At 42.5% G+C, this 13,828-nt stretch overlaps 1 protein-coding gene across 1 annotated transcript in view; it reads left to right on the top strand.

Annotated features, from left to right (window-relative positions):
* The window catches only part of LOC148023077 (NEDD8-conjugating enzyme Ubc12-like), a 43,839-nt gene that overhangs the window by 16,726 nt on the left and 13,285 nt on the right, over positions 1-13,828 (top strand). The window lies entirely within an intron of this gene.

Below are 13,828 nucleotides of genomic sequence, written 5' to 3'. Positions count from 1 at the left end.
AAGGTCTAATGACTTCTGGTGAAGTGGAGGTCAACCGGGTTCTGAACCTCATTAATATGCTATCATGGAGATGCCCAGAATGTACTTTAGGTATCTTAGAACAAGGACGATTACCATTTTAAGCATTGGAGATATGCAACTTATTCTGTGGTTTAGAAGTCTGATCAAGTTTTCATGCTTTTGATATTTGAAAGTGCCTTCCTGACACAAATTTAGAAACTCAAAACTTTCTAGTGTATGGCCCCAATGCAGCGCTTTTGCCTCTTTTGTGCACTTTTTATGGATCCTACGTGGAGCTATCTGGAACTGAACTGCCAAGATATGTGTGAGGTCTGTGTGTTGTTAATACATGGTGCATTCAAAGCAGTCTGCATATCTGGTTTGCCACTAGATTGAGTCTCATGCGTATTGGCCATACCACTCGTGGTTGGCTACAAGGGGTGACATTGGAGCCTCCCTATCCTTGTGTCAGCTGATGCAGATTAAATGTGAGCTAGCAGCCTTACTAATCTCAAAGAAGAGTCCTAACTTGTTACAAGGTGGTGAGTGCTGTGGGTTAACAGTTGCTGTTTTTGAAGGTGTGGAACACTGTGATTTGAGCTGAAATTATCAGATCTTTCTTAAATGGTTGAGCAGCCATAGATTTAGGCAAGGGCCTTGAGGATTTCACCTCTTTTTTTAGAGAGGTCTCGAGGAGGAGAGAGAGCCTCTTGGAGAATCTCTCAGAGGCCTAACTTGTTGCAGGGTGGTGAGTGCTGTAGGTTGACAGTTGATGTTTTTAAAGATGTCAAACACTGTGATTTGAGCTCAAATTATCAGATGTTTCTTAAATGGTTGCGCAATTAGAGCTTCTTTGGAAGCTCTTCAGAGAAAGGGGGAGAGATGCCCCAACATTGATAGGATTCATGCTGCTAGAGCAAAGGAAACCAATTTAGAGTACAAATGCTATGCAAGAGCGTCTTCCTTCTGAACACATGGCAGTTAGGCTGAACAAGGACTTTTTCCACCCTAAGGGCTTGAGACATTTTAAATAGGGAGTCAAGACACTCAAGAGAGATAGATGATTCTATAGCCTAGGGCCCCTAGGAGGTTGGATAGATAGCTACAAATCACTACACGACTTGCACTTGGATCCATGACATGACCCATAGACTATGAGAGAGATAGGGAGACAATTTAGTAGAGCATGAGGAGGGTTGTCATCGACAACATGAGCAGAGATTTAATGGCATTATCTACAAAGAATGAGCTTGCAAAAGCCTTAGTAGCCTTACCTCTAGCAGTGCCCTCAAGAGGATGTTGGATTTAGGGTTGGAAAGACACGCGCACATAGCTTGGAGAAGAAGAAGTTTGAGAGAGCTCAATATAAAGTGTATTGAGTGGTATCAATAGAGAAGATTTACAAGACTAAGTATGCTCAAGAGTGAATAGACTTATATACAAGGCTCCCTCATGGGGGAAGGTGGGGGAGGTGGGGAGGGAGACCTCTTAGAGAGGAAGAAAGTGCCCTGGCAGTCCTAAATGTGTTCACACAAATCACTACCAAAATATGGCAACAAATATCCCTTGGGAGTGATTTGGTGAACAAGAGTTGTCACTCGTGTGTAGGGAAGTGCCAAGCTTGGTGGACTACAATCAATCCATAAAGAGGAGTAGCCCAAAGCTTTGCAGAAAGCTTCAAACTTCTTATGAGGCAAAGCCTTTGTGAAAAGATTTCCAAGGCTGTATTGTGTTGGCACATAGGCCAAGCTGATCTCTCTTGCATAGAGTCTCACTGACGTAATGATAATGCATCTTTGTGTTTAGTATGCACAAAGAATGGTGTCCATGCAATTGGCAATGCACTTCAACTATCGCTAAGGTGCTTGTCCAACACCCAAATGGACCAAAAGGCATTTGAGTTAAACACATTGAATTATAAAGTTGCATTGTTATCAACTTCGTAGCTAGAAGTGGCCACAATGGGTTGCCTCTTGCTCAACCACAATATTTGAGTTACCACTCAAGTAGCGAAAGATATGCTTTTTAGCGTGCCAAAGCTTGGTGCGGCTACACAAAAATCTACTTATGAGAGAGACGGAAAATTGAATGTTAGGCGCTGTAATACATATACAAATTAAGCATCCAACAACGTTTTGATAGAGAAAGACATCAAAGCAGTCTACAACATCATGAAGGCTCAACTTCAAACATGTCTTCATAGGTGTAGCAATAGGCTTGTAGACTTCAAGACCAAAATCTCTCTAATAATGTCTTGACATACTTTCTTTGACACAAAGCAATATCTCCGTCACATTGCTTGGACTGGATGTCCAAATAGTGATGCAATAGGCCCAAATCTAACATGTCAAAAGCAAAATTCAACAATCTTAAAATCAACAATATGTATCTCAATAGTGTCAGAAGTGATGCAGCAATGGAAGCCTAAAAATAAGCTGTAATAAACTGCTGAAACACAAGACAAAAGAGAAAGGGAAGAAAAGAACACAATACATATGAGAACTTGGATGTATGCTCGGGAAATGGAATCTATATACCAAGACATGAGTAGTGGAGAAGCAATGTGAGTCACCAGCTGTGGAGGCACTAGCACATGCTCCCTCTCTCCAAGAACTGTCAGGTGATGAATGAATGTGGAGGAGGGAGCTTGAGAATATATAGGCCAAATAAATGCCAAAAATATGAATGGTTGCCCAACATTAAATGCTGGCCGACTGGCTGCAAATAATGCCAAAACACAATAAATGTTGGCAAATAAAGTGCCTAAACTATCTCTGTGCTCAGCCTGCTGTACCACATGTACAGACTCAACCATGAATTGACTAATTTGCTAACACCCTCTCTTAGATCATGGGTGATCTGATACAGTACAATATACAATGATAAGGTCGCATCATAGCATATACAACAATGTCCATCATAGTAGAACCATGGATACCCAAGTAGTGGGTGTGCAAGCCATCACCAAGGTGCCTCGGAGAGAACCCGATGTCGATGTTGATCGTACCAGCTCCTAAAGATAGAGAATATCATAGTAGCTCTCAATGTTTGTCAACAATGCCTCTGATGTAGTCCCCTTATATGAGCTCCAGACAAAAGCCACCCGCTCTTTGTCAAATAACCAGGTCATTATGAACCTAGATGTCAATCCCAGCTCCAGGATTTGTACTTGCCAGACTTCGGTCGATGCTCTGGATCGTGTGCATCTGTATAGAAATACAGATGAGGCACGACTGCCCCATCTCACCACCCTTTCACACCCCCTCTCTAGCACTGACGAGTTGTGAGGGATGACCTCATCACCACCACTAGAAAGCAGTTGAGGAAGGGTCCACCAAGCCCTTTCCATGATCTGAAGAAGAGGATCCCTTTCGCGCCTTGGACTTCGCCTTGGACGGAGGATCGGAATCAGAATCTAAGACAGATGATGACCCGTCGGAGAAGTCCACATCCCGCTTCGTCTTCTGCTCCTTATTCTTCCTGGAAGCCGCTAACTCGTTGTAGTCCTTCCTCAAATGACCTTTCTTACCTCTTTGAAGTTGCAAAAGCCTCATGGGAATCTCCGTGTAGCGTATTATCAGTGGACGTGCATGGAGCAGTCATCTGTAGAGGGTTTAGAAGATAAGTAGAGAACAGAAGGTATTTGGAGAGGGAACACAACCAAAACACGAGCACAGATTGCAAAAAGCAAGAGTTTTACATATAGTATAACCCAAAATCTGATCAAAATAAGACAAAAGCTGCTGTAAAAAGTCAAGAAATCAGGCAAAAACTACCAAAAACAGCAAAAACGGCCTGATAATGCAGTCGCCTAGCTAGGAGGAGATGTTGAGGCACCAAAACGCAGGCTGAAATGGATGCATAGGCTGGATGGATGCTGACGTCAGCAAAAAAAGCAGGCAAAACAGATCATCTGGTTGGAGTAGTAGCCGCCTGATCAGCAAGGGTGAAAACAGTCCTGAAATCAGCATGTAAACACAACAGGAACACAAATCTTGAAATTTGATACCACGCCAGAAGTGGTGCAGCAATGGAAGCGTAAACATAAGCTGTAATAAATTGCTGAAACACAAGCCAAAAGAGAAAGGGAAGGAAAGAACACAATTCATATGAGAACTTGGATGTATGCTCAGGAAATGGAATCTATATACCAAGACATGAGATAGTGCAGAAGCAATGTGAGTCACCGGCTGTGGAGGCATTGGCATATGCTTCCTCTTTCCAAGAACTGTCAGGTGATGAATGAACGTGGAGGAGGAAGTTTGAGAATATATAGGCCAAATAAATGCCAAAAATATGATTGGTCGGCCATCATTAAATGCTGGCCAACTGGCTGCAAATAATGCCAAAACACAATAAATGTTGGCAAATAAAATGGCTAAACTATCTCTTTGCCCAGCTTGCTATACCACATGTACAGACTCAACCATGAACTGACTAATTATTCTATGCAATGTAAATGAACATTCACCATAGCATCAAGATTTGCATGCATCATGGTTCACTATCCATGTCCAACATTAACTTTAGCTACAAAAGGATTCATTAATATATGCAATCATTGTTAACCTCGGTGTAAATGAAGCGCAAAGAAAATAAAGAAAATAAAAAGATGCAAAGGATAGAGTGGAAAAAGGCGGCCCAATGGAAAAACAGGAGAAAAAGAGCCAAAAAGCGCAAGAAGCAAACTCAAAAGTCCAAGGCAAGTGTAAAAGGGGAAAGGTGCATTTAAAATATAAGAGTGTATCCTAAATCCCTGTAAAAGAGTGCCAGGCTCCCTTGTGTGCAATTTATAAATGTAGATGGACATGGGTGAAGGAACAATGTAAATAGGAAGGGAATAGGGAAAGAGGACCTAGGCTAAAATGGTTGGTCATGTAAAAAAGGGATGAACGTCTAAGAGGAGTACGTCATGTATAAAAGGGCAAAAAGGGAATGAGGAAGCTCATTCTTGTGTGTGGTCAAAACTAGCTCTCTTCTTTTTCTTCCTCTTCTTGCTCTTGCTTGTGCTCGTGCTTGAGAAAGGGAGTGTGAGGGAGTGAGTGTGTGAGAGTAAGGGACCGTGGGGGAGAAGCTCTCCTTCTTCTCCTCTTTTTGTTTTCTCTTCTCTTCTCTTGTGTCGCACGCGGCAATGGAGCTTGGAGCTTGGAGCTTGAGGACCGAGCTTGCTTGAGCTTGCACCTTGGATTGCGGATCTACCAGAGAGCTTGTGGGAGAGGCAACTCGATCGAGTATGAAGGTAAGCTCACTACACTTGTAGGTGTGAGAGTTCGCACAACTATGTGAGAGGTAGCCATTGCACTTGGCTTGAAACGCTTGAAGCAATAAGCGATCTGTGGGTCTTGGCGGGGTTGAGCTAGAAACTCCCACAATTTGGTTTCGTTGATGAGACGACGGATTCAAGCTTTGAGTGCTTGCGTGCTCCGAATCAAGTACTAGAGTAGGGTTTGTTCTGAACTGGTTCTTGAGATAGGCAGGAAGCGAGTCGGAATGTATTTGATTTCTTTTGCAAGTAATTTTTTTGGTTTTTAAGGTTTAGGCAAGTAGGTTGGATCAACTTCAGTGCTTAGTTGTGATTTGGATGTATTTAGGTAGGGAAAACTTGGGAAAAACAGAGAAATAAACAGTATGGTTATTGCTGTAAATAGGGTGAAACAGGAAAAAGGGGCTTCAATGCATTGAGAGCGGAAAGAGAGAAGAAGGGGAGTGGAAGACTTAAGAACAAGGGGTTTAAGAGGCAGAGAGAGCAATGGGGAGCTCATTTCTGCACTCGAGTTTTTGAGAGAGAGAGAGCTGGATAGGTTGTTGTAGGGTAGCAAGGAGGCAAGTAGAGCTTGGATTTGTGCAACTGGACACATTCACGAGTTGTAGATGAGTTGGTTTGATTGCTAACTGTTAGAGAGTCATTTCTTGGACAGCAGTGTGCAGAACAATACGGCCAGAGTGCCATGTCAGCAGAGTAGGAGCCACGTCAGCTGCCGCAGATGCCACGTGGCAGCATACTTCAGTCGGACAGAGGCTGGTCAGTCGGACAGTTTTTTAGCATTATTTTATGCAGTCGGCTGCATTTACTGCAGCCGACCTGGGGCTGGGCACTATTTTCCCTTGGCCATTTATAGCCAATTTGTTGCACACACTCTGTCATTCATAGGTACTCTCTGCAGTTCGTGGAGATCAGATTGTGATCAGGCCTTGCTGTCCTCAAGGTGTGCATGTGGGGTGACATCGTAGAGGACGACATACACAAATATTTTCTGTGCACGTGTGTATATTTCTGCATTCCTATACAGCATACTGCATTGCAGATTTTGTGCGTTTCACTATCTCCTCTCTCTCTCTTCTCTTTGTGTTTACTCTCTCTCAGTCTTGGTCCCATGCTTCCTCATTGCTGCACTCTGACATGGTATTAGAGTGGTGAAATCAGACTGACTGATTGGAGAACCTACCTAAAGAGGAGATTTCAGTGCGACACAAGGCTGCGTTTTCAGCATTCAAGGGCGAGTGGGAGGGCTGCGCATTGGAATTAGATTGAAGCGAGTGTGGGCGTGCGAGAAAGGAGTCCAGTTGGTGAATTCGGTGTAGGTTGTTGTTTGAAGGAAAGGAAGGCTGTGTTTTAGGCCTTCCATTGTAGATTTTATCTTTTCATTGCCTCCGGTGGCTGAAGAAGGTTCGGGAAGTGGAGGAAAGAGCCCTAACAGGCTGTTCACAGTCAGAGGGGGGTTATTTTTGCGTTTGTGTAGGCATTGCAGGTGAACATGTCTATAGAGATTGACTTAGAGTTCCAAGCAATTTGGCACGTGATGATGTTGGCCATTTTGGAGTCTTATGATTTGGCAGAGTTTGCGGTGGAGGAGATTAACCGGCCCTCAGTGAGTGATGAGTCCAAACTCTCTTCCAATGCTTGTGCGGAGTTGACTAAGGCCCAATCTCATTGGGACAAAGTGAATGCTTGGATTCATTCTTTTCTTTTTTTGTCTTGTACTACAGCCGTGATAGCTCACATCAAGTACCTGTCGTTGGCTTGCGAGATATGGCTAGAGCTCGTGACCAGATGTATAACGGGATGACCCTGATGAAGAAGGTTTCTTTGGAGGTGCAGATGTGGACCTTGTCTGTGAATAAGTCTTTTTCACTTCGGGAACACACAACAAGCTTTGACAGCTTCAGGTGCAGGTTCAAAATGCGGGGAAGCCTATTTCCTTCGAAGACATGGTGATCACTTTATTGTCCTAGTTGCCGCTACGATTCGGTACCTTTTATTCCTCTCTTAATTCATCCGGGTGAGAGTCGACTTTTCGGTGGGAAGAGCTGGTTTCTATGGTCTTGGACCAAGAGGAACAGTTGAAGGGACAAAATACTTCCAAATTGGAGGCTTTGGTTGGTCAAGCCTCTCGGAAGAAGGGGAAGGACCAAAATAAGAAGAAGGAGGACAACAAATCCAAGAAGGATAAGGAGAAGGAATCAACTTGCCATATTTGTGGTAAGACCAGTCACTGGGTGGAAGAAGGATTGCCCCGATAAGGACAAGAAGGACACCAAGCAGGATCCGAAGGATTCTGGAGTGGTGGCTGCACCCTCATCAGTTGCTTTTCTACACTTAGCGGTCATTGAGGACCCTACACTGAAGACTTCTGATGCTGCTATGATAGCTCCCCAGGCTCGAGAGTGGATCGTGGATAGTGGTGCCTCATGGCACATGACTCCTTCTCCCGTTGGTGTTGCCCATTTGCGACCTTCGCGTGGGCAGATTCTCATTGGAGACAGCTCTTCTGTGTCTATTGCTACGCGGGGTGAGATGCAACTGATTCCAGATGAACGTGGTGGTATCCACACTTCCGAGGTGTTGCATGTGCTGGGCTCGGGGTATCATTTGCTTTCGGTCCATAAGATTTGTTCTCTTGGTCTCTTGGTGGAGTTTGACAGTGATGCTGTTCGAGTTCTTGATTGTGGATCGAGGAAGGTTCTTTCTTCAGGATATGAGGAGAATGGCATCTACAAATTGAAGTCTTCTACAACTCTTACCTCTCTGTTGGGAATAAAGGCCCTCGTGCCTTTAAATGTGCTCGGGTGTGGACACACCCTTAGCACTTGTACTTACACATATATATCTATCTAAAAACCTAAAGGTACACTCTCGTCATTGTACCTAAAATTGTGCACACTCTTTGCTTTGCTCTCTCCCACTCTCTCTGTCACTTCGCGCCTAAGGAATACCTACTGTCTCGATCTTCGTGTTGACCCATCACTACAAACTGGTATCAGAGTTGCAGTTGCTGCGTTCGTACTTCTCAGAGTTTGAGCAGGAGCTAACAAGTAGGGGTGCAGGTCGTGAGGTCAGTTTCTGACTTGACAAGCAGGCGTGAGGTAGTCAGTCGTTAGGCATTTGACGTGTTGCTAGTCGGACAGAGGCGACTAGCGGGAGTTGTAGGCGTGGCATCAAGTGGCACTTTCTCTTCAACGGGACCAGACGGCGCCTATAAAGCAGCCGACGAACGAGCTGCATGACCTGACAGGGTGCCGATCTGCATACGCGCTGACGAGCTCAGCAGCTGGCGAGCTGCACAAGCGACGGGACTGGTGGCGGCCTCCACACGTGACGGACCAATTGGCGAGGCTGTCGACACGCGACGGGATAGCATGTACCAGGCGGCGACTTCCACGGTGGGTCCGTTGACCCGTCGTTCAACCTTTTTTTTCCTTTCAAAATTCCTTCTTGAAGTTCCTCTACCAAGGGTTCACGCATGGAGGCACAACACAAATTTTCGTGCAGTCCAAGCCCAGAAATTTGGGGGTTTTCTCGATTTTGGGGATCTTAACGTAGAACTGGACAATCTGACTCAGAAATTGCAAAGTCGGTGCACATTTGCCCGGGAATTTTGTTGTTTTTTCACATTTTAGTGAAATTCCTACAATTTCACTGAAATTAGTGCAGGCAAGACTTGGAAAATTTGGGGATTTGTCCAGACTTGGTGCGAGCAAGATGCAATAGTGATATTTGTCTCAGAAATTGCAGGAATTTGTGACATTTTGTCTCCGACATTTGGGGCTTTTCATGTACATGCACAAATTGAGCTAAAATTTACCCAATTTCTTGACATTGATGCACATTGGACCCGTGCAATTTGGGGCTTTTGCAGTTTGGGTAAAATTTGTGCACCATTTGGTCATTTTATGTACATATAGGTTGAATTCCATGTAATTTGGACATCCAACAGTTGGAAAATTTGGGGGTTTTGCTGAAACTGCTCTATTTTGGCAAAATTGGCCTGTTCTATGCATGACAGAGAAAATGCAGATGTGTGGTTGATGCTTTGAGCACAAAAATTTTGGGGCTTTTGACCGTGCATGCCAAATTTTATGCCCGTGGGTACATGTACAACAGAAATTGCAGCAAAAATTTGGGATTTCTCATGTAATGTGATGCATATGCCCTGGAACAGCTGTAATCAGTTGTGGAATGTTGTAGCACATGGCTTGGTGCTTCTGAAAATTTAATTACAGATCTGAAATCTGTGCTTCTATGTCGTCATTTATTGCTTTTTGGTACTTGTTTGTACCTTGGTCACTTGGGTGACAGTTTGGGCCTGCATTTGCTGAATTTTTGGTCACATTTGGTCTGAAAATCATGGCTGGCAGCAATGACAGCAGTAATCTCATGCACATAAAGAAGCTTGAAGGAGCACATAACTTTGCAGTTTGGCAAAAACAATGCTATAATATCCTACTGCAAAAGAAGCAGGCAAAGCCGATTAAAATCAAAGGGGCAAAGCCCGTGGACATGGAATAGGAAGATTGGGATGAGTTAAATGAACTTGCACGCTTAACCATGGAGCTATCGATTTCTGATGCCTTGCTGTTTAACATTGAAGGTTTCGATTCTACATATGCTATATGGACTCGACTGGAAGAACTGTATGCACAGAAGAGTGCTGTAAGCAAAGTGTATTGGCTGAAAAAGCTTATGGATTTGGGTATGAAAGAGGGTACAACAATGTCTACTCACTTGAGTGAGTTTAACTCTATTTTCAGCCAGTTGGTTGCCTTGAAGTTTTTGATCGATGAAGAATTTAAGACTACGTTCTTGCTTTGGACTCTTCTAGAGAGTTGGGATACATTCAGGACTGCTATGAGCAATTCCAATGCGATTCTTTTGCATGTTGATGTAGAGAGTGCTCTACTCATGGAAGAAATGAATCGGCAGAAAATGCATCTAGTAAGTCTTCTAGTGCTTCGCATACTAGGGGCAGATCACAACAGAAAGGCGAATCTGATAGCAAGGGATGCAGTAAATCACGTGGCAAAGATGTTGAATGCCAGCATTGTGGTAAGAAGGGTCATTTTAAAGGTGATTGCTACAAATGGAAGAAAGAGAAAGGAAAAGGCAAGAAGACAGATGATAGCAAGGAAGAGAGGAAAGAGGGACAACCCAAGAAGAGCAATGTCGAAATTGAAGAGGTGAACGTAGTCACTCATGACAATGAGGATAGTGGGAATGATGTATTTTTGGTCTCTTCACACTTAAGTGGTGCACATGCTTTACTTGTAGATACAGATGAGGACATGCATATCTGGATTCTCGATTTGGGTGCTTCCTTTCATGTCATCCCTCACATCGAGAGTGGTTCTTTGCCTATATAGGGGGTTGACATGGTATTGTCCATCTTGGGGACAACTATGCATGTGACATTGCAGGTATTGGCAGTGTGCAGTTACAGTTTTAGCATGGCTCTGTCTTTACACTTCCGCATATATGGCACCTACCTCAACTCAAGAAGAGCTTGATTAGCACAGGCAGTCAGATGATGATGGTTTTCATACCACCTTTGGTGATGGAAAATGGAAGATTTGTAAGGGATCTAGAGTGATTGCGAGAGTTTGTAAAAGTGATACTTTGTATCCTCTCCATGTATCTAGTGTGAGTGATCATGTTGTTGCCGTGACCAAGCAGCCAAGCGTTTCTTTGTGGCATGGTCAGTTGGGACACATGAGTCAAACATGAATGATAGTGCTTTTCGTTTGGGTTACTTGCTTTGTCTTCGTTATGCTGATTTTGAGCATTGTGATCATTGTATTTATGGTAAACATGCATAGATGTCTCATAAAAAGTCTCTTTCTTTGAAATCTTATTCTCTAGAGTTAGTACATTTTGATGTATGTCAAATGCTAAGATTATCTTTAGGGAAAAAGAAATATTTTGTCACTTTTGTCGATGATGCTACACGAAAGGTATGGGTTTATCCTATTTGTAGCAAAGAAGTGCTTGTCAAGTTCAAAAAATTCTTGGCATTGGTTGAAAATCAAACTGATAAGACACTCAAGTGTCTTCGCTCTGATAATGGTGGGGAATATGTGTCCAAGGCCTTTCAGGCATTTTGTGACAGCAAAGGGATAAAGAGTAATTTGGGGCAGCATTTGGTTGGTTGGTGGTTCCATTTATGCAAGTCCTGGGTGAAAAATCAAGGGGCAATTGGTTTGAATTGATTGTTGATTGTTGCCATAGCAAAGAGGCTTTTTGGAATAGCAAAGGAGATTGTGAATCTTAGTTTGTACTTATTCCATTAGCAATCAAGTTAAAGAAATACCGAAAGAGAGAGCAGTTTTGGGGCCAATAGGGTGCGCAATGTACAAGACTTTTTAGGTAATTTGTGCATCTCAAGTTATATTAATTTGTTGATTACTGTAGTTAAGTCCTTAATCAAGGAATTACCACCCTTTCCAAGAAGAAAGTCTAGTTTCATCAGTAACAGTTTTTTAGCCTTTCTCACAGATGAAACTGTAAAATTTCTCTCTCTATAGCATTTTCTCTCATCCTCCAACCATGTCTCAAGTTATCTTAGTAGAATCTAGCCATTTGAGTCAGCTAAGGTGGAGATATTGAAAAATCTTTGCTATAAACTCTAATCTACAGCAGAAATTAGGGTTTGAGAGCCACCTTCGGATGCGTGCTGAGAGTTGATGACCTAGGACTTGGATTCTAGCAGCTAAAATTGAGGAATTTTAGGGAAATTTAAGAGATCATGCAGCCAAGATTAGATTTGGGACTGAATTTGTTTTTCAAAGAGCAGGGTGAAGGCTAATCCTCGAGCAAACCAAGGGGCTAATTGGTTTGGAGACTTGCTGGTCAGTTTTGACAGCAAGTGGCACTCGGATTAGTGGAGGAGATTAGAGGATCTCAATTATACTCGATCCATTGCAATAAAAACTAAAGATGCTAGTCAATTTTGACAACAAGAGTACTTGGATTAGCGGAGAAGATAAGAGAATCTCAATTATACTCTATCCATTTGCAATAAAAACTAAAGAACTATCGCAAGGGACACCAATTTTGGTGCTAACAAATTGTCACTTGTTCAAGATTAAAGTGGTGAATTTTCCATGCTCAATTTATATGAATTTTATGCTTGCTGTGATTATTGTTAAATCTGGTTCCAAGGCGGAAGGCTAGTTTCAAACTGGATGCAATGTTGTATATTAGTTAAGTTGGAATTGCAACAATGTGAAAGTATAAAGTATCGCAATGCTCAAGAGGAAAAAAGACCTAGAACCTAGTGGCGGTTTTAAGGCAAGTAGAGTTAGAGGTAAAGTTTTCATGTGCTTCTTGGTGAAGTTTTAGTACTATTTCACATATGAAAAAATGCAACTAGATGGAGGAGGGCGACTTGGCAAATTATCCCCAGTGATGCACTTTACCTTCATGTGTTTCAATTAGAGAGGTTTTTGGATTAGGCTCTTTCAGGTTCAGCAAAGCATAAAAGGACCAGAGTATTGTCTGATGCTCAAGGAGAAGGTTGCATCTCCACTTTCCTAGTGATGGACAACTTGGTTATGTAGTGAATCTCATAATGTACTTGGGTTGCATCCAAGGTCTGTGCACTGATAACATTTTTGTCATTGGGATTACTGTTAAGTGTACTAGTCACTGTGAGTTGGTAAGCAGATGTGTATTGTTTGCACCTAGACTTTGAAACTATGCATTTGCAAGGTTGCTAGCATATATGGAATACATGGATTGTACATTTTGATGCGATGTACATTTGCAAGGCATGTTTGGGATACATGAATGGTGATGCAAGAGTAGTACAATCGCATAAGTTACATGTGGTTTGAGTTGATGTACACTTTACATCATTGCGATGAGGCATTGATTGTGCTTAGTTTATGCTTTACAATGCCTTAGTGGTCAAAACAATGTTGGGTTTTGGCATGTGGATGCATCTCTTATGGTTGTGACAGTAGTTATGATTCATGTGTGTGGATTGTAATTCGTTTAAGTGATTGGAATTTCACAAGTTGAGGACATGAGCATTGTTAAGTAATAGGTGCATATGTTTGACTACGATGCTAGTATGTATTTCAAGTAGTGGCAACAAATGCTTTGGCATATTGCAATGCAATGGAGGATGATTGTAAGAATTTCAAGGGGGTGGTCTATCATGAGGACATAAAATTTTAGAATTTCAAGGGGGTGGTCTATCATGAGGACGTAAAATTTTATGGCCTTGCTTAGCATTTGATTTAAAGTTTATCAAATGTGTTAATGTGAGGCATTAATTAATTAATAAATACCGGTCTAAGAGTCAATAACTAGTCAAGTATATTTGGGAGACAAATTGGCCTAGCCAATTTAATTATTGGCTGGTGGAATTATTTTTCTAAGCATTAGAATAATTATTAATAAGCTAGTTTATGTTGGAAAACGAGATTAGAAGGTTTCCACTTGGCAAAACTTATCCATGCAAGTGAAAAAAACGTTTTTGGGGGTTGAGGGAAGCCTACTTCAGCCATTGTGAGAGAGGACGCTGTTAGAGAGTTAGGAGATGTTGTTGAT

This window comes from Lygodium microphyllum, chromosome 16, assembly GCF_053477565.2.
Source record: "Lygodium microphyllum isolate KBCC chromosome 16, Lygodium_microphyllum_v1.1.10, whole genome shotgun sequence".
Taxonomy (NCBI): domain Eukaryota; kingdom Viridiplantae; phylum Streptophyta; class Polypodiopsida; order Schizaeales; family Lygodiaceae; genus Lygodium; species Lygodium microphyllum.
The sequence above is the reverse complement of the archived record's forward strand: the minus strand, read 5'-3'. Positions and strand labels throughout refer to the sequence as shown.